Consider the following 20,876-nt stretch of genomic DNA (forward strand, 5'->3'; position numbering starts at 1 on the left):
TGTTTTGTGAATGTCTTCTAATTTGTAATGAAAATGATAAGTGCTTGCGTGATATGAATGCGAAGCATTCATTCCTTATGTTGAGCATTACTTTTCTCAGGTTTTTACATTAATATGTGTGTTTTTATGTTACTTTTATGCAGGTATGGTTGTGAGGCTGAGTATGAAGGAAATAGGCCAATGTGGATCATAATGCACCTATTTTGGAGGAGATCTTGTTAAGGTTCAAACGCGAAGACATAGGACAGGTGTGAGATGCTAGAGTGTGTGCTAACGTCCTCGCATTCGAGTGAGCACATCCATATGGAGGGGCACAAAGGCAGTCACACTCGAGCATTCCGTCTTATGCATATAAGAACATGAGCTCCACCAACATATATATCATTGAAGAAGCAAGTGATTCACGATGGGAACATGTGCCCGTTTGGGTTACCCCGATGAAAGTATGGAATGGGGAAGTTATTCAGGTCGAAACTGTAGCAGAGCGCTGTAGAAACAATGTAGTAAGCGTTGTAGCAACACTGTTCACAGCCGGTCGAGAAATCAGAGAAACAGAGAATCTACACGGGCGTGTGGAAATTATCCACGCTCGTGTGGAAATTCCGCACGGGCGCGTGTAGCGTCTACGCCCGTGGAGTTGCCCGATTCCAACCCTATTTAAAGCCGATTCAGCCCCGATTTTTGTATTCTTTTCTGCATCTTTTCCCCAACTTGAGAGAGGGCTTCGGCTAGGATTTTGAGGGGTATTGGCCAAGGTTTTGGAGAGGTTCTACGGCTCCGACATCGTCATTCCTAAGGAAGAAGGTTGGTAGGGGAGCTTCCGTCGAGGCGTATCCTATACCGGACGAGGGAATCCTTGGACGACGAGTAGAGGACTCTCCGCAAGACCATCAGCACGAACATCGGGGGGGTTTCTTTATGGATTCATTGCTTTTACATTCAATTTCTTTGATTGTACTTAGCTCCATGGAGAGCTAAACCCCTAGTGGGTACTTGGGTGATTGTGAACCCTAGGATGTATTTGTTTCTTTGAACTTCTTTATTATGCTTTCAATAAATTGATGTTTATTGTGAGTTCCAACCTTGAATGCTTGATTGTATGAACATTTCCCCTAGAGTGACACTAGGGTTAAGAGTTCTTGTTGGTAACCTTGTGAGTGAGTGACACACCACGAGCGTTAGACAAAGCTAGGTTGGAGAGGGTTGAGAGGGTGAGTCGAGAGGTACAGGAGCATCCCCTTTCCCCTCCGACGTGATAGATTCTACCTCCGTTCCTTGAGTTCTTTGCGGCCATAATAGAGTGAATGGTCTAAGGGATGAAACTCCGCTGGGGCCTAGTTGCGAGTGCAATGGAGTGAAGCGTTGATGGGATCTTAGTATCTAGGGCTTAATTGTGGATAGGGACCTTCCGCTTGTACCAAAGGGTTAGGTCTATAATTAGGAAGCGATTTATCACTTGGAATCCCTAGAGCACATTGCAACTTTATTCGAGTGCGAGGTTGAGAGGTTATTTAATCTCTCCTCCGGGACATGAATAGAGTTAGGCATAGTTGACCTTAGATTTGGGACTATGTATGTAAGGATCTCCACGACTCACCATTGCATTGATTAGGAAGCATAATAGAGAGTTCTTGCACTTGAAACGATTTTTCCTAGGTGAAGCATCATCCGAGTACCCCATCTTTATCGATTGCCTTGCCTCCTCCTTACTTTTGCTCTCTTACTTGTTGCTTTTAATTGTTGAGAATTGAATCATTATCACACTTATCATTGTTGATACTCCACATAGCTAAGAATCGAATTAAGCGTCTTTACTCCCTACTCCCTGTGGATTCGATACCCGCTCACCCGGGATTATTACTTAGACAAACCCGTGCACTTGCGGGATATACGCAAGGGGATCTTGTCAGAAAACTCTAGTCCTATTTTTCTTTTCGCAGTGTCTCATATTTTTTAATGAAAATCCGAATCCTATGTTTTCATTTCAAAATGCCTCTTATTTTTCAATCAAAACCCTAATCCTATATTATCATTTTGCAATGTCTACTCTATTTTCATTGAAAATACAAATCCTATGTTTTCTTAGAATAATGTCTTCTTTTTTTCAATCAAAACCTTAATCCTATATTTCATTTTAGGAATGTATACTATATTTGAATAAAAACCCTAATCCTATGTTATCTTTTCAGAATGTCCACTATCTTAGAATCAAAACCCTAATCGTATGGTTTCTTATTGTAATGTTTCCTATTTTTCAATCAAAATCCTAATCCTTTGTTTTCTTTTAGGGATGTCTCCTATTTTGCAATAAAAAAACCTAATCCTTTATTTTCTTTTCGGAATGTATGATATTTTTGAATCAAAACACTAATCATATATTTTCTTTATGGAATGTATCCTATTTTTCAATTTTGAATCAAAACCCTAATCCTTTGCTTTCTTTTCAGAATGTCTCATTTTCTTGAATCAAAACACAAATCCTATCTTTTGTTTTGGGAATGTCTTCTAATTTTTAATGAAAACCCTAATACTATGTGTTGTTTTCGGAATGTCACCTATTTTTCAGTCAAAACCACAATCCTATATTTTTATTTCAGAATGCCTCTTATTTTTCAATCAAGACCCTAATCCAATATTTTCTTTTTGTAATATCTACTTTGTTTTGAATGAAATTCCGAACACTATGTTTTCTTATAATAATCTGTCCTATTTTTCAATCAAAACCCAAATCCAATGTTTTATTTTCGGAATGCTTACTTTATTTGAATCAAAACCCTAATCATATGTTATCTTTTTGGAATGTCTAAAATCTTAGAATCAAAACACTAATCCTATGTTTTCTTATAGAAATGTCTCCTATTTTTCAATCGAAACCCTAAAACTATGTTTCCTTTCCTGAATGCCTACTATATTTGAATCAAATCCCTAATCCTATGTTTTCTTTTTAGAATGTTGTCTATCTTTCAATCAAAAGCCTAATCCTATGTTTTCTTTTCTTAATTTCTCCTATTTATCAGTTTTGATTCAAAACCCTAACCTATATTTATTTTGTACAATGTCTCATATTTTTCAATCTTTAACTTAATCCTTTCTTTTCTTTTCGGAATGTAATATATTTTTTAATCAAAACATTAACACCGTGTTTTCTTATAGTAATGTCTCCTATTTTTCATTCAAAACCTTGTCCTATCTTTTGTTATAGTAATGACTCCTATTTTTCAATCACAACCAGAATCCTATAGTTTTTTTTTAGAATCTGTTTTATCTTTCAATCAAACCGCAATCCTTTGTTTTCTTTTCAGAATGTCTACTATATTAAATTAAAACATTAATCCCATGTTAATTTATACTTATGTCCCTTATTTTCAATCAAAACCATAATCCTATGTTTTTGTTTTGAAATGTAATATATTTTTCAATCAAAACCCAAGTCCTATATTTTCTTTTAGGAATGTCTACTATTTTGAATCGAAACCCTTATGCTAAGTTTTTTTTTCGCAATGTCTACTAGTTTTTTAATCAAAACCAAAGCGGTATGTTTTCTTTTCAGAATGTCTCCTATTTTTGGATTAAAACAAGAATATTATGTTTTCTTTTTGAAATGTCTCATATTTTTCAATGAAAATCCTATAAATATCTCTTCTTTTCGGAATAGCTCCTATTTTTGAATCAAAACCCTAATTTATGTTTACTTTTGGGAATGTTTGCTTTTTTTTAATCAAAAATTTAATCCTTTGTTTTTTTTAAATGTCTCCTATTTTTTTGGTTTATCATCAAAATCATAATCCTAAGTTTTCTCAAAGTAATGTCTCTTATTTTTCAATCAAAATCATAATCATATGTTTTCTTTTCAAATTGTCTTATATTTTTTAAGAAAAACCCTAATATTATGGTTTGTTTTTAGAATGTATACTATTTCTTAATCAAAACCATAATTCTATGTTTTCTTATAATAACGTTTCCTATTTTACAATTAAAACCCTAATCCTATTTTTTCTTTTAAAAATGTCTGATATTTTTTCAATCAAAACCTTATCCTATGTTTTCTTTTTAGGAATGAATACTATTTTTGAATCAAAACCCTAATCCTATGCTTTTTTACAGTAATGTGTCCTATTTTTCATTCAAACACTAATCCTATGTGTTCTTTTAGTAATGTCTCCTATTTTTCAATCAAAACTCTAATCCTATATTTTCTTTTTTAAATGTCTACTATACTTGAATCAAAAACCCTAATACTGTGTTTCATTTTTAAAATGCTTCCTGTTTTCATTCAAAACCCTAATCCTATATTTTTTTGGAATGCCTCATTTGTTTTATTTTTGGAATGGCTATTATATTTCAATCAAAACACTCATCTTATGTATTATTCTCAGAATGTCTACTTTTTTTTATCAATCCAAACCCTAATCCTATGTTTTCTTTTTGGAATGTCTCCTATTTTGCAAACAAAACACGAATCCTACGTTTTGTTTTCTGAAGGTCTATTATTTATTAATTATGAATCAAAACTCTAACCTATATTTTCTTTTCGGAATGTCTCCTATTTATCAGTTTTGAATCAAAACCCTCACTTACGTTTTCTTTTCATAATATCTCCAATTATTGAAAGCTTGCTATTCAATAGAAGGCATTCCCTTGTTGTTTCTATAATGTCTCATTATGTCTCATATTTTTCAATCAAAACGATAATTCAATGTTTTCTTTTTGGAATATCTCCAATTTTTCAATAAAAATATAGGATTAGGGTTTTGATTAAAAACCAAAAGATAGGTGAAAGTTCCAAAACAAAACATAGGATTGGGGTTTTGATTAAAAATTAGAAGACATTCCCAAAAGAAAACATAATTAGGGTTTTGATTGAAAAATAAGAGCCATTCCGAAAAGAAAAAATAGGATTAGAGTTTTGACTTAAAAATATAAGACATTACGAAAAGAAAACATAGGATTATTGTTTTGATTAAAAATGTAGACATTCCGAAAAGGAAACATAAGATTAGGGTTTTGATTGAAAAATATTAGACATTAGTATACAAAAATAGGATTAGGGTTTAGTTTCAAAAATAGCAAACATTCCGAAAGCTAAAGAAAGGATTAGGGTTTTAATTGAAAAATATGGGATATTTCGAAAAAAAACATAGGATTCGTGTTTTGATTGAAAGATAGGATTGGGAATGTTTTCTTTTGGAAATGTCTCCATTTTTAAAAATAGGATTCAGGTTTTGATTGAAAGATAGGTTACATTTTGAAAAGAAAACATAGGATTAGGGTTTTGATTGAAAAATAGTAGACAAAGAAAAAATAGGTTAGTGTTTTGATTTAAAAATGGGAGACATTCTGAAAAGAAAACATCATATTAGGGCTTTGATTAATTAATAGGACACATTTCGATTACGGTTTTGATGCAAAAGTATCAGACATTCCCTAACCCTAATGGTATTTTTTTTCTTTTCAGAATACCACCAATTTTTAAACAAAACACTAATCCTATGTCTACTTTTAATTAATAGGACACATTTCGATTACGGTTTTGATGCAAAAGTAGCAGACATTTCTAATATCTTTCAATCAAAAACCTGAAACTATGTTTTCTTTTTTCCATGTCTGTTATTTATCGGTTTTGAATCAAAAGCGTCAACTATAATCCTTTTGTTTTTCATAATGGCTCCTATTTTTGAATAAAAAAACCTATCATTTCTTTTCTTTTTAGTAATGTACTGCTATTTTTTTGAAACAAAAACCCCTAATACTATGTTTTCTTTTCACAATATCTCCTCTTTTTTAATCAAAACTATAATCCTATGTTTTTTTTTCTGGAAATTACCCCTATTTTTAAGTTTTTAAACCAAAGACTTAATCCGATATTTTCATTTCAGAATGTCTACTATTTTTTATTCGAAGCCCTAATCCTATGTTTTTTTTTTCGGAATTTCTCAAATTTTTTCAATCGAAACCCTAATCCTATGTTTTTTTTGGGAATGGCCCATATTTTTTAATCAAGATGCTAATCTTATGTTTTCAAATAGTAATGTCTCCTATTTTTCAATCGAACCCTAATCCTATGTTTTATTTTTCGAAATGCCATCAATATTTAAATTAAAACCATAATCCTGTGTTTTCTTTTCACATTCCAAAATAATACTATGTTCTTTTATTCAAACACATAGCATTGAAAACCGTAATCCTATGTTTTGTTTGAAAATATAGGAGATATTCCGAATGAATGTTTGAAATGGCTCCTATTTTTTAAAATCAAAACCCTAATCCTTTGTCTATTAAAAACTAGAAATGTCTTTATTTTTCATTCAAAAGCCTAATCCGAAGTTTTTTACTATAGTAATGTCTCCTATTTTTAAATCAAAACCCTAATCTTGTGTTTTCTTTTGGGAATGTCTCATATTTTTTAATCAAAACAGTTATCCTATGTTTGCTTTTCAGAATGTCTCATATTTTTCAATCATAACCCTAATCCTTTGGTTTCTTTTTGAAATGGCTCCTACTTTTAATAAAAACCATAATTCTATACTTTGTTTTTGCGAATGTCTGCTATTTTTTAATCAAAACCCTAATCTACATTTTATTTTTGGAAATTTTGACTATTTTTTAGTTTTTAATCAAAACCTTAATCCTAAGTTTTTTTAATGCCTCCTATTTTTTTCATGAAAATCTTAATCTCATGTTTTCCTTACGGAATGTCTCCTGTATTTTAATAAAAATAATAATTTGATGTTTTTTTTTCGTAATGTCTCATATTTTTTAATCAAAACCCTAGTCCTATGTTTTTAGTTTTGAATCAAAACCTGAATCCTACGTTTTCTCTTCTTAATCTATCTTTTTAACCAAAACACTAATCCTATATTTATTTTTTTCTTTTCCTATATCCCCTATCTTTTGTTTTGCAAAGTCTGCTATTTTGGAATTAAAACCCTAATCACAATGTGTCCCATTTCTGATCGAAAACACTAGCCCTATGTTTTCTTTTTTGAATGTCTCTTATTTTTTAGTCGAAAACACTAACTTATGTTTTCTTTGGGAATGTCCGCTATTTTTCAATCAAAATTTGAATCCTATATTGTTTTTGGAAATGTTATTGAAATCTATGAGTATGAGACATTATGAAAAGTTTTGAAATGTCTCATATTATTGAAAAACAACGATATTTCCAAAAGAAAACATTACTATTCCTATCTTTCAATCAAAACCCGAATCCAATATTTCATTTTCGAAATGTCTCATTATTTTAATCAAAATTCTAATCCTATCTTCCAAAACCCTAATCCGATATTTTGTTTTGGTAATGTCTACTATTTTTTAATCAAAACCCTAATCCTATGTTTCTTTTTGTAATGTAGCCTATTTTTCAATCAAAAACACTAATTCTATGGTTTCTTTTCGGAATGTTTTATATTTTTTAATCAAAACCCTAATCCTATGTTTAATTTTTGGAATGTCTGCTATTTTTGAATCAAAACCTTAATCCTATTGTTTTGTTAAGAAATGTGCCCTATTTTATTTTTAACAAAACCCCTTATCCTATGTTTTCTTATAGTACTATCTTCAATTTTTCAATCAAAACCCTAATCCTATGTTTTCATTTTTGAGATGTCCACTATTTTTGAATTGAAATCCTAATCATATGTTTTCTTTTTGGAATGGCTACTATATTTGAATAAAAAAAATACTATATTTGAATAAAAATGTCCCCTGTTTTTTAGTTTTGATTAAAAACTGAAAAAATAGGTGACATTTCAAAAACAAAAGATAGGATTAGAGTTTTAATTCAAAAATAGGAATGGCTCCTATTTGAATTAGGTTTTTGATTCAAAAATAGTAGACATTCCACATAACATTATTGATAAATAGGAGACATTATGAACACATTCCGATTATTTCGGAATGAAAAATTGGAGATTTAACTATAAGAAAATGTAGGTTAAGGTTTTGATTAAAAATTGATAAATAGGAGATATTCTAAAAAAAATATAGGACGCACTAAGAAAGGAAAACATAGGATTAGGTTTTTGGTTGAAAAATATGGGACATTCCGAAAAAACATTGAATTATGGTTTTGATTAAAAACTTGTAGAGATTCCTTAAACAAAATAAAGGATTAGGGTTTGGATTAAAAAAATGAGACATTATGAAAAGAAAACAAAAACGAAGGGGTTTGATTAAAAAATAGTACAGATTTGATTAGGGTTTGATTTTAAAATGTCTTAATCCTATGTTTTCTTCTTGGAATGGCTGCAATTTTTGAAACCAATGTTTTCTTTTGAAAATTTCTGCCTTTTTTTAATAAAAAAATAACCGTATGCCTTCTTTTGGGAATGTCTCATATTTTTTAATCAAAACCCTAATATTGTGTTTCCTTTTGTAATATCTCCTATCTTTCAACCAAAACCTAAATTTTATGTTTTCTTTTGTTAATGTCTCCCATTTCTCAATTTTGAATGAAAACCTTAACCTATGTTTTCTTTGAGAAATATCTCCTATTTTTTAATCAAATATCTAATCTTTTCTTTTCATTGTAGAATGTCTACTATTTTTGAAACAAAACCATAATCCTTTGTTTTCTTATTGTAATGTCTCATATTTTTGAATCAAATCCCTAATAATTTTTTTCTTTTTCGGAATGTCTACTATTTTAGAATCAAAACCCTAATCCTATGCTTTCTTATTGTAATATCTTCTATTTTTCAATAAAAAACCTTAATCCTATCTTTTCTTTTCATATTTTTTAATCAAAACCGAAATCCTATGTTTTCTTTTAGAAATGTCTTTTATTTTTTGAATCCAAACGCCAATCATCTATTTTCTTATAGTAATGTCTCCTATTTTTCATTCAAAACACAAACCCTATGTTTCTTATACTAATGTCTCCTATTTTTCATTCAAAATTCTAATCATGTGTTTTCTTTTTGAAATATATCATATTTTTAAATCAAAAGCTTAATTCTATGTTTTCTTTTTGGAATGTCTGCTATTTTTTCATGAAAACTCTAATCCTCTATTTTCTTATAGTAATTTATCCTATTTTTCAATCAAAACCCTAATTCTAATCTTATGTTTTCTTTTCGAAACGTCACATATTTTTGAAAAAAAGGAGACATTGAAAAAAGAAAACATTACTAATCCTATCTTTTAATCAAAACAAGAATTCTATGTTTTTAAATTTCTCAAATTTTTAATAAAAACTCTAATCTTATGTTTTCTTTTGGCAATGTCTACGATTTTTTGAATAAAATTACTAATCCTATGTTTTCTTTTTGGAATGCCTCTTATTTTTAAATCAAAACATAATCTTATGTTTTCTTTTGGAAATGTGTGCTATTTTTGAATCAAAACCCTAATCATATGTTTACTTTTGGAAATGTCCCATATTTTTTAGTTTTTAATTAAACCTCTAATCCTTTGTTTTCTTGCAGTAATGTCTAATATTTTTTAATCAAAACCTTAATTCTATGTTTTCTTTTGGAAATGTCTCATATTTTTCAATAAAAAACTAAATTCTATGTTTCCTCTTACTAATGCATCCTATTTTTGAATAAAAATCCTAATCCTATGTTTTCTTTTAAGAATGCCTACTTTTGTTTAATCAAAATCCTAATGTTATATTTTCTTTTTGGGAATGTCTGCTAGTTTTGAATCATAACAATAATTGTATGTATTCTTTTCGCAATGTCTCCTATTTTTGAATCAAAGCTCTAAACTTGTTTTTCTTTTCTGAATGTCTCATATTTTTCATATTTGAATCAAAATCCTTATCGTGTGTTTTTTTCCGGAATGTCTCACATTTTCCAATCGAAACTCAAATCCTATGTCTTTTTTTGGAGTGTCACATTTTTTTTTAATCAAAACCCTAATCATATGTTTTGATTGAAAAAACGGATTTAGTATTGTATGTTAATTTTTAATCAAAAGCCAAATCCTATGTTTTCCTTTCATAATGTCTCCTATATTTCAATCAAAACACGAATCCTATGTTTTGTTTTCTTAATGTCTACTATTTTTTTAAATAAAACAGTAATATTATGTTTTCTTTTCATAATGCCTCCTATTTTTTAATCGAAATCCTAATACTATGTTTTCTGTTGGGAATATCTAATATTTTCAAAGCAAAACCCTAATCCTATATTTTTTTTTGAATGCCTAATATTTTTGAATCAAAACTCTAAGACTATGTTTTCTTATTGTAATGTCTCCTATTTTTCAATCAAAATCCTAATCCTATGTTTACTTTTCAAAATGCCTAAATGTCTCCTATCTTTCAATCAAAATCTGAATCCTATGTTATCTTTCTTAATGGCTCATATTTTAGAATAAAAACCCTAATCCTATGTTTTCTTTTGGGAATGCCAACTATTTTTGAATCAAAAAGCAAATCCTATGTTTTCTTTTCGAAATGTATCATATTTATTGGTTTTGAGTCAAAAAGCTAATCCTATATTTTCTTTTTGGAATGTCTACTATTTTGCAAATAAAAACTAAATCTCATGTTTTCTTTCCTTAATGTCTCCTATTTATCAATTCTGAATCAAAACCCTCATCTTATGTTTTTTGGAATGTCTACTATGTTTGAATCAAAACCCTAATACTATTTTTTGTTTCAGAAATGTCTACTATTTTTGAATCAAAATAATAATCGTATGTTTTCTTCTCCTAATGTCTCATATTTTTTAATCAAAACACTAGTCCTAAGTTTTCTTTTTTGGAATGCCTCCTATATTTTAATCAAAACCCTAATCTTATGTTTTCTTTTTTGAATGTCTGCTAGTTTTTAATCAAAACCATAATCCTATGTTTTCTTTTCTAAATGTCTCATATTTTTCAATCAAAGCTCTAATATTATGTTTTCTTTTCGGAATGTCTACTATTTTCAAAACACTAATCCGGTGTTTTCTTATAGTAATGTCTCATATTTTTCATTCAAAACATTAATTCTATGTTTTCTTATAGTAATATTTCCTATTTTTCAGTCAAAACCATATCATTATATTTCCTTTTAGTAATGGCCACTAAATTTTAGTCAAAAACCTGATCCCATGTTTTCTTTTCACAATGTCTCCTATTTTTGAATAAAAATCCTAATCCTATGTTTTATTTTCGTTTTGAATGAAAACCCTAATCTTATATTTTCTTTCAGAATTTTTTGCTACTTTTTCAGGTCTCCTATTTTTGAATCAAAATCCTGATCCTCAGTTTTCTTTCGGAAATGTCTACTATATTTAAATCAAAATCCTATTCCTTTGTTTTGTTTTCATATTGTCTACTATTTTTGAATATAAACCCTAATCCTATGTTTTTTTTGGCAATGGCTCCTATTTTTAAATAAAAATCACAATCTTTAACCCCATGTTTTCTTTAGCAATGTCTCCTATTCTTAAATCAAAAAACTAATTCTCTGTTTTCTTTTCGGAACGTCTCTTATCTTTTAATGAAAATCCGAATAAGATGTTTTCTTTTCTTAATGTCTCCCATTTATCAGTTTTGAATCAAAACTCTTATACATTGTTTTCTTTTGGAAATGTCTCCTATTTTTATGTTTTTAATCAAAACCCTAATCCTGTGTTTTCTTATAGTAATATCTCCGAATTTTCAATCAAAACCATAGTCTTATGTTTTTTTTTTTTTAAATGTCTAATATTCTTAAATCAAAAACCTAATACCATGTCTTCTTTTCGAAATGTCTATTATTTTTCAGTTTCCAATCAAAAACCTAATCCTTTCTTCTATTTTTGGAATGTCTATGTTTTTTTAATCAAAACCCTAATCCTTTGTTTTTTAATGTAACCTATTTTTCAATCAAAACCCTAATCGTATGTTTTATTTTTAGAATGTCTACTATTTTTGGAATGAAAACCCTAATCATATGTGAATGTTCTGCTATATTTCAATCAAAACCATAATCATATGTTTTATTTTCAGAATATCTAGTATTTTTTTATCAAAATTCTAATCCTATGTTTTCTTATAATAATGTCTCCTATTTTTTTCAATTAAAAACCCTAATTCTATGTTTTTCTTTTTATGTATGCCTACTATTCTTGAATCAAAAACCCTATCCCATGTTTTCTTATATTAATCTTCTATTTTTATAATCAAAACCCAAATCTATGGAATGTCGTCAATCTTTCAATCAAAATACTATTCAGGTTTTCTATTCTAAAAACAATTAGGATTATAGTTTTGATTAAAAATATGGGAGACATTCGAAAAAGAAAAAAACATGGGATTAGGTGAAAAAAATAGTAGACATTTCTGAAAGAAAAACAAAGGATGAGGTTTTTTGATTGAAGAATAGCGGACATTTCCAAAAAGAAAAACATAAGATTTAGTGTTTTTGATTGAAAAAAATATGAGACAGCTTTGAAATGAAAATATAAGATTAGAGTTTTTGATTGAAAAAAATAGCGACATTAGTATAAGAAAACATAGGATTAGTGTTTTCGATTAAAAATAGGGGACATTTCCAACGTAAAAACATAGAATTAGGGTTTTTGATTAAAAAAATAGTAGACATTCTCGAAAAGAGAACATAGGATTAGGGTTTTGATTGACAAATAGGAGGCACTCGAAAAAACATAGGATTAGCGCTTTGATTGAAAAATATGAGACATTCGAGACATTATATAAGAGTTTTTGATTAACAATTAGAGCATTCCTAAAACAAAGGATAGGATTAGAGTTTTGATTAAAAAAATGAGACAATCCGAAATGAAATCAAAGGTTTAGGGTTTTGATTCATAATTGAAAAATAGGGCACATTTCGAAAAAAAAATATAGGGTTAGGGTTTTGATTCAAAAATATGATGCATTACGAAAAGAAAACATAAGATTAGGGTTTTGATTCAAAAATAGTATACATTAAGAAAATAAAATATAGAATTCGGGTTTTGATTCAAAGCTAATAAATAGGTGACATTAAGAAATTAAACATACTGTTATTGTTTCGAATGAAAATATGAGACCTTACGAAAAGAAAACATAGGATTAATGTTGTGATTGAACAATATTAAACATTATTATAATAAACATTGGATTATGGTTGTGATTAAAAACTATTAAACATTAATATAAGAAAACATAGAATTAGAGTTTTGATTAATAACATAAAAATAAGAGACATTTCAAAAAAAATTGGATTAGTGTTTTGATTCCAAAATAGCAGACATTCCTAAAAGTAAACATAAGATTAGGGTTTGATTGAAAAATAGGAGCCACTATTATTTTTTAATCAAAACACTAATCCTATGTTTTCTTTTGGGAATATCTGCTATTTTTGAATCAAAACCCTAATCCAATGTTCTCTATTAGAAATGGCCTCTATTTTTCTGTTTTAAATCAAAATATTAATCCTATGTTTCCATATAGTAATGTCTAATACTTTAAAATGAAACCATTAATCTGATATTTTCTTTTCAAAATGTCTGCTTATTTTTATTCAAACACCAATCTTATGTTTTCTTTTCGGAATGGCTACTATTTTTGAATCAAAATGCTAATCCTATGGTTTCTTTTTGGAATATCTCCTATTCTGCAAACAAAACCAGAATCGTATGTTTTTGTTTCTTAATGTCTCATATGTATCAAATTTTTATCAAAACCCTAATCCTATGTTTTCTTTACAGAATGCATATTATAGTTGAATAAAAAATTCTAAATTTTAATAAAAAAATTCTAAAATTCTAATCCTATGTCCCTTATTTTTGTGTTTTGATTAAAATCCATAAAATATTGGACATTTCGAAAAGAAAAAATAGGATTAGGGTCTTAATTCTAAAATAATAATGGCCGATATTAAGATTAGGTTTTAATTGAAAAAGAGTAGACATTATGAAAGGAAAACAAAACAGTACTGATAAATAGGAGACATTAGAAAAACATTAGGATTATTTCAAAATGAGAAATAAGAGGTATTACTATAAGAAAACATAAGATTATGATTTTGATTAAAAATTAACATAGATCCACAAAACAATAGAAAAACATTGGATTAGGGTTTTCATTCAAAAATAGGAGTCATTGCCAAAAGCAAAGATAGGATTATAGTTTTGATTAAAAAATATGAGACATTATGAAAAGAAAATATAGAATTATTGTTCTGATTCAAGAATTGAAGACACTCCCAAAAGAAAAAATAAGATTAGGGTTTTGATAATATATTAGTAGGTGTTGCAAAAAGAACATAGGATTAGGGTTTTGATTAAAAAAATATGAGACCTTCCAAAAAGAAAATAAAATATTAAGGTTTTTATTCAAAACTAGAAAAATATAATAGGTTTAAGGTTTTGATTCAAATATAGTAGGCATTCCGAAAAAAAAAATAGGATTAGGGTTTTAATTGAAAACCGGAATCCTATGTTTTCTTTTCTTGATGTCTCTAATTTATTAGTAATGTTATGATAAATAGGAGACATTGCGAAATGAAAAGAACATATTAGGTATTTAAAACTGAAAAATACGACACATTGCTAAAAGAAAACATACGATTATTGTTTTGATTAAAAAAAACAGACATTTCTGAATGAAAACATAGGTTTATGGTTTTGATTGAAAATCGATAAATAGTAGACAAAGGATTTGAGTTTTGATTAAAAGATAGGAGACATTAAATAAAAGATATAATTAGGGTTTTGATTGAAAAATATGAGACATTTCGAAAAAAAACATAGGATTAGGCTATTGATTGAACAATAGGTGACATTAATATAAGAAAACATAAGGTTAGGGTTTTCATTAAAAACCGAAAAATAGGGGGTATTTCCAACGAAAACCTTAATAATAATTGATAAGTGCTTGTGTGATAAGAATACGAAGTGTTCTTTCCTTGTGTTGAGCATTACTTTTCTCTGGTTTTAATGCTAATATGGGTGTATTTATGTTACTTTCATGCAGGTAGGGTTGTGAGGCTGATTATGAGAGAAAGAAGCCATTATGGGTCGTAATGCACTAATTTGGAGGAAATCTTGCTAAGGTTCAAACGTGAAGACATAGGTTGGTTTCCAGATGCAAGAATGTGTGTCAACCTCCTCGTACTCAAGTTAGCACAACTATTTGGAGGGGCACAAGGGCAGTCACATTCAAGCATTTCAACTTGTGCATATTAAACAAGATCTCCACCAACATGTCCATTATTAAAGAAGCAAGGCGATCCATGACGTAAATGTGTGCTTGTTTGCGTTACCTCGATGAAAATATAGATTCGGGAGTATTTCAGGCCGGTACTTTAGCAGGGTATTGTAGAAAATACTATAGCAAAAATACCGCAACAACACTGTTTATAGCCAGCCGAGAAACCAGGAAAACAGAGAATCCACACAGGCGTGTGGAAATTCCACACGCCCGTGTGAAAAATCCACAGGGGCGCCCACATGGGCGTGTGGATTCCCGATTCTAGCCCTTTAAATGCCGATTTCAGCCCCGATTTCAACATTCTTTTCTCCATCTTTTTCCCAACTTGAGAGAGGGCAGCGGCTAGGGCTTTGAGAGCTATTGGCTATGGCTTTGGAGAGGTTCTACGGCTCTGACATCACGAGCCATTTGGAAGAAGGTTAGTGGGAGAGCTTTTGTCGGCACCGATCCGGCGAGGTGTATCCTAGGCCGAACAAAGTGATCCTTGCGACGAGTTGAGGACTCTCCATAAGACCATTGCCATTACGAATGAGGGGGTTTTCTATGGATGCTTTGTTTTTACATTCGATTTCATTGATTGTATCTAGCTCCATGGAGAGCTATACCCCTAGTGGGTACTTGGGTATTTGTGAACCCTAGGATGTATTCGTTTCATTGAATCTCTTTATTATGTTTTCAATTAATTGATGTTTTTTGTGAGTTCCAATCTTGGAGACATGATTGTATGAATACTCCCCTAGAGTGACACTAGGGTTGAGAGTTCTTGTTGGTAACTCTTGTAAGTCAGTGACACACCATGAGAGTTAGACAAAGCTATATTGGAGAGGGTTAAGAGGGTGAGTCGAGAGGTAGCGGAGCATCCCCTTTCCCCTCCGGTGTGATCTATTCTATCTCCACGTTCCGAGAGTTCTTTGTGGCCATAGTAGACTGAATGGGCTAAGGGATGACCTTCCGCCGGGGTTTAGTTGCCAGTACAACGGAGTGAAGAACTGAAGTGATTTTAGCACCTAGGGCTTAATTATGGTTAGGGATCTTCGACCTGGACCAAAGGGTTAGGTCTATACATAAGAATAGGGTTTATCACTTAGAATCCCTAGAACTCATTGCAATTCTATGCTAGTGCGAGGTTGAGAGGTTATTCAATCTCTCCTCTGGGACATGTATAGAGTTAGGCATGGTTGACCTTAGATTTGGGATCATGTAATTAAAGATTTCCATGACTCATTGTTGCATCAATTAGGAAGTATAATAGATGGTTCTTGCACTAGAAACGATTGTCCTAGGCGGATCAATATTCGTGTACCCCATTTTTATTGATTGCCTTACCTTCTTCTTTACTTGTGCTGTTTATCTTGTTGCTTTTATTTTTGTTATTTCATATTTTGTAACACTTATCACTATCCATCTTCCACATTAGTTAAAAAACAACTTAAGTGTCTTTATTCTCTACTATCTATGGATACGATACCCATTCATCTGGAATTTTTACTTTAACACTGGTGCACTTGTGATTTACACGCATATAAGGACATGTCAAGTTTTTGGCGGTGTTCCCGGTGAATAGGCGTTTAGAGATACTTTGTACTTTATTTTATTAGCTATTTATTCATTCTATTTCATATCTTCTTTTTAGCATCGTTCTGATTTTGTTTTCTTTCTTTTGGTGCAGCTCCAGGTTATGACCCGAGGGAACCCTTCGATATTGATTGAAAGAGAACCCGAGCTCGATCGTACACTTAGAAGAAAAGGGAAAGAACATGTGCAAGAACAGTCTAATCTAGCTAAATTGGAAGTAGAAGAATCTGAAAACATGGCAGAACAAAATGCATAGCAGCGGACATTATCGGATTATGCTAGACCTTCAGTATTGGAGACACAATCAAGCATTGTGCGTCCCTGGATTACAGCTCAGAACTTCAAGCAGAAGCCAGCATTCATCCACATGTTGCAGCAATCCTCACAGTTTAATGGTTTGGCCAATGAGGATCCGAACAGTCATATAGAAAACTTTCTCGAGGTGTGCGACATGCTTAAGATAAACGGGGTAGCGGATGATACCATCAAGTTGAAAGCCTTCCCATTTTCCTTGAAAGGGAGAGCGAAGCAGTCGCTACACTCATTACCTAGAGCATCAATTACCACATGTGAGAAGATGATAGAAGTTTTTCTTGCCCGTTATTTCCTTCCCAAAAAATCTGCAAAGCTTAGGAATGAGATCTCATCCTTTGTACAATTAAAATTGGAGTCTATATTCGAGACGTGGGAAAGGTTCAAGGAGATCCTAAGAAAGTGCCCTCAACATGGATTCCTGGAGTGGATGGTTGTTCAGACCTTTTACAACGGTTTAAATACGAGTACAAGGCAACTCTTGGATTCGGCAGCAGGAGGTACCTTAGGTTGCAAGACACCCGGTGAGGCCCGTCAACTAATTGAAGAAATGGGGTTAAACAGCTACCAATCGAATGCTAGGGAGAAGAAAAGGTGGCCGGCCTCCATGAGATAGATGTAGTAACCTCATTGGCGGCTCAAGTGGAATCATTGAGTAAGAAGTTAGATCTCCTAACTTCGAATAGAGTGGCGGCCGTGACTACTTGCACCAGGTGTGGTGGAGGACATGCTCCCTCCGATTGTCCGACGTTTATTGTTGATGCATCTTCGGTTGAGAATGTCAATTTTGTAGGTAATGCTATGAGGAATTAAGGAAACCCATACAGCAACACCTACAATCCTGTTTGGAAGAGTCATCCCAATTTCACGTGGAGCAACCAAGGTCCACGAAAGACCATGGGGCCACCGGGTTTCCAACAACAACAGCAAGCCCCAAACATGGAAAATTGAGTTTCAGGTTTGGAGACCCGAATAAATGATTTGGAGAAGGTCTTAACTTGGTTTGTGCAATCATCTTATACAAGGTTCCAATCAGTTAAGGCCCACTTGGATGACATTGCAATTGGCGGATCGAACAGTGAGATAATTGAGGGATATCATTGAAGACGTGCTTGTTAAGGTGGATAAGTACATATTTCTTGTAGATTTTGTGGTGCTAGATGTCGATGAGGATGCGGATGTACCCTTGATATTTGGGAGGCCATTCTTATGGACTTCCAAAGCATCGATTGACATGGACGGCGGGGAGTTAACATTGAGAGTTGGAGATGACAAGCTCACATACCACCTTGCTGAAGCCATGCGGCATTCTCTTGATTTCGATGATACTTAGTATTTTTTACACACTACTGATAAGATTGTCGATGAATATATGCAGGAAATGGTCAATCCGGACCCGTACGAAGGTTTGTTTAACGAAGGGGTGGACAATGAAGGAATCATGATGCTTTGTTCAACGAAAAAAGTACCATCTACCCCGGGGATCATGAAGAAGGTGCTACAGAAGATGAAGAGGGCTAGGAGATGCCACTGGAAACGCTCCAAGCTATTGGAGACATGCTCGAACCGCACAAATTGGATGAATTATTGCTAGGTGGTCCCAAGTGTAATAATTCCCCCTCTACCTTCAAGAGACTTTGCTCATCATGTTTCTAAGCTATGGGTAAGAGGGCAACCTTCATCTATGAACCCCCGTGAGATAAGACAAGGTATGTCATGCTAAGTGACGTTAAACAAGCGCTTCATGGGAGGTGACACAAGTGTTTACTGTTTTCTTAATTTGGTAGTTTAGTGTTTGCTTGAATAAATTGTTGAGTGTTGGTGTCTTGATTTGTAGATGTTTTTGCTATGATTTTCTTGTGGACTTGTAATTTCACCGTGTGTTTTCATGTGAATTTGATGATGTTTTGGTTATTTGAGCTATCTATCATGTTTCTCACTGTTATAGTAACATATTAGAGCAGGATCTAAGTGTTTAAACATGTTCAAAAATTTTCTGCAGAGCTTGCAGAGTTTTCTAAGGCATCCATAGAAAATACACGGGCGTGTGGAATTAACACACGACCGTGGTTTTGTATTGCGAGCTCATCCAGAGAAGGCACATGGGCGTGGACTCATCCTCATGAATGACCTTGTGATTCTCGCACGCCCGTGGGTAATTTTTGCACGGGCATGTGATTTCCTGCAGAGACATGGCAAACTATCTCTAGAGCACACAGCGGCGTGGGCTCACCCCTGTGGGCGAACTTGTGAAATACGCAGAGGCATGGGCGATTTCCACAAGCCCGTGCGGATCTCTGCGGACGAGTTCTCTCCATCCTGAAAAGACACAGGGACATGCGGCTGACCCTTTAAGTTGGGCTTGTGAATGCCCACGCCCGTGCAGAATTTCCCCACGGGCGTGTGAAACACTTAGCGATTCTTCTCGGGTGGACAAAGAAGCCACAGGGGTGTGCGGTAGCCAGTGTGGGTTGGGCGCACGGGCGTGGGTATTTCCCACAAGCCCGTGTATTTGCATTCAGAGGCAGTGAGTGTTTTCCTGAGAGTGCACAGGTGCATGAACCTGCCCTTGTAATGCTTTCTTGTGGAGGTGCACGGGCGTGGATAATTTCCACATGCTCGAGCGGTTGTACAGAACGGCAAGAGGCGCGAGTCCTTTTAAAGGATCATCGTTTCTTCTCATTCCCACACTCCCTCTTCAGCTGAGAGCACCCTCACACTTCTTCCCGACTTCGCATTGCCATTTTTGGATGGATTTTTGGGTGGTTTTCCGGCCGCTTCAAGGTTTTCCACTTCAACTCATCGGTAAGCCCTATCTTTTGTTCTCTTCACAAATTCTTGATTTTAATCGATGAAACTTGTGAATAACGCTTTGTTTCTATAATTAGGATGTGTATGCATGTTTAGAACAATGTTAAAAGTGATTTAACGGTGTTTTTTTTTATTTTTTGGGAGTGGCCGTGCCTTTTTTATGCCCCGTAGATCCACACGGGCGTGCGGAAATTCCACACGACCATGTGGATTTCTGCAGCATTGCTTAATTGACTTGTTTGATCGGTTTTCTTTCAAATTTTACAGATATGGTACCCAGGGCAAAGAAGCAAGCTGATAAGCGGCCGCGTGAGTCATCTCCTGAGTCCGAGGGTATGAGATTCACTATACCCGAGCATCAGGCCTGTTTTCGAGCGTTTATTGAGACTTTGGTTCTGACAGACTCGATTCTTAGACACGAGCATACTGAGAGATTTACAGCAGGGAGACTAGTTCACCGATGAGGTGAGGATCTTGTATTGGTGGGTGGTTGGAGGTGGTTGTTGTCGATTAGAGAGCTAGATATCTGTGAGCTTACACTGGAGGTCTTGTCATCATTCGAGTTCAATAGATCCTATTCGAGACTCGACAGCCTTGACGCCGTTTAGTTCAGAGCACTTGGACATTACCAGAACATGAGTATCACGCAGTTTTCAGTCTGGGTTGGCTTATACGAGGAGGCATTCATAAATACTGAGGAGTATTATCAGTTACCGACTGATTATCCTAGAGCTTTGACCCCTGCAGCGAGCTTACAGAGCATTGTGTGGTCAGGGCCAATATGAGCCAGGGTTGTCCAAGGCCATGTCCCTTTCCCGACCTGTGTACAGATATTTACATGCCATCATGAGCAGGTCGGTGAATGGCCGTGGTGATAGCACTGGCGTTCTGAGCTGGCAGGAGCTTCTATACTTGTATTCGATGATACAGCGCATACCGATCCATCTAGGGCACATCGTCACTGAGTACATTTGACATCAGGGCCAGTATGCCAGATTGGGAGCGATCTTCTCGGGTCCATACATTACGAGATTAGCTCTGGGTAT

At 32.9% G+C, this 20,876-nt stretch overlaps 1 non-coding gene across 1 annotated transcript; it reads right to left on the reverse strand.

The window, feature by feature from the left end:
- Positions 1–17,332: 17,332 nt before the first annotated feature.
- Positions 17,333–17,439, reverse strand: LOC120256112. The gene has a single exon (XR_005535180.1). It is a non-coding gene; the product is annotated as a small nucleolar RNA R71 (small nucleolar RNA).
- Between the last annotated feature and the right edge of the window lie 3,437 nt (positions 17,440–20,876).

The sequence above is a fragment of the Dioscorea cayenensis genome, unplaced genomic scaffold (assembly GCF_009730915.1).
Source record: "Dioscorea cayenensis subsp. rotundata cultivar TDr96_F1 unplaced genomic scaffold, TDr96_F1_v2_PseudoChromosome.rev07_lg8_w22 25.fasta BLBR01001287.1, whole genome shotgun sequence".
Classification (NCBI taxonomy): Eukaryota; Viridiplantae; Streptophyta; class Magnoliopsida; order Dioscoreales; family Dioscoreaceae; genus Dioscorea; species Dioscorea cayenensis.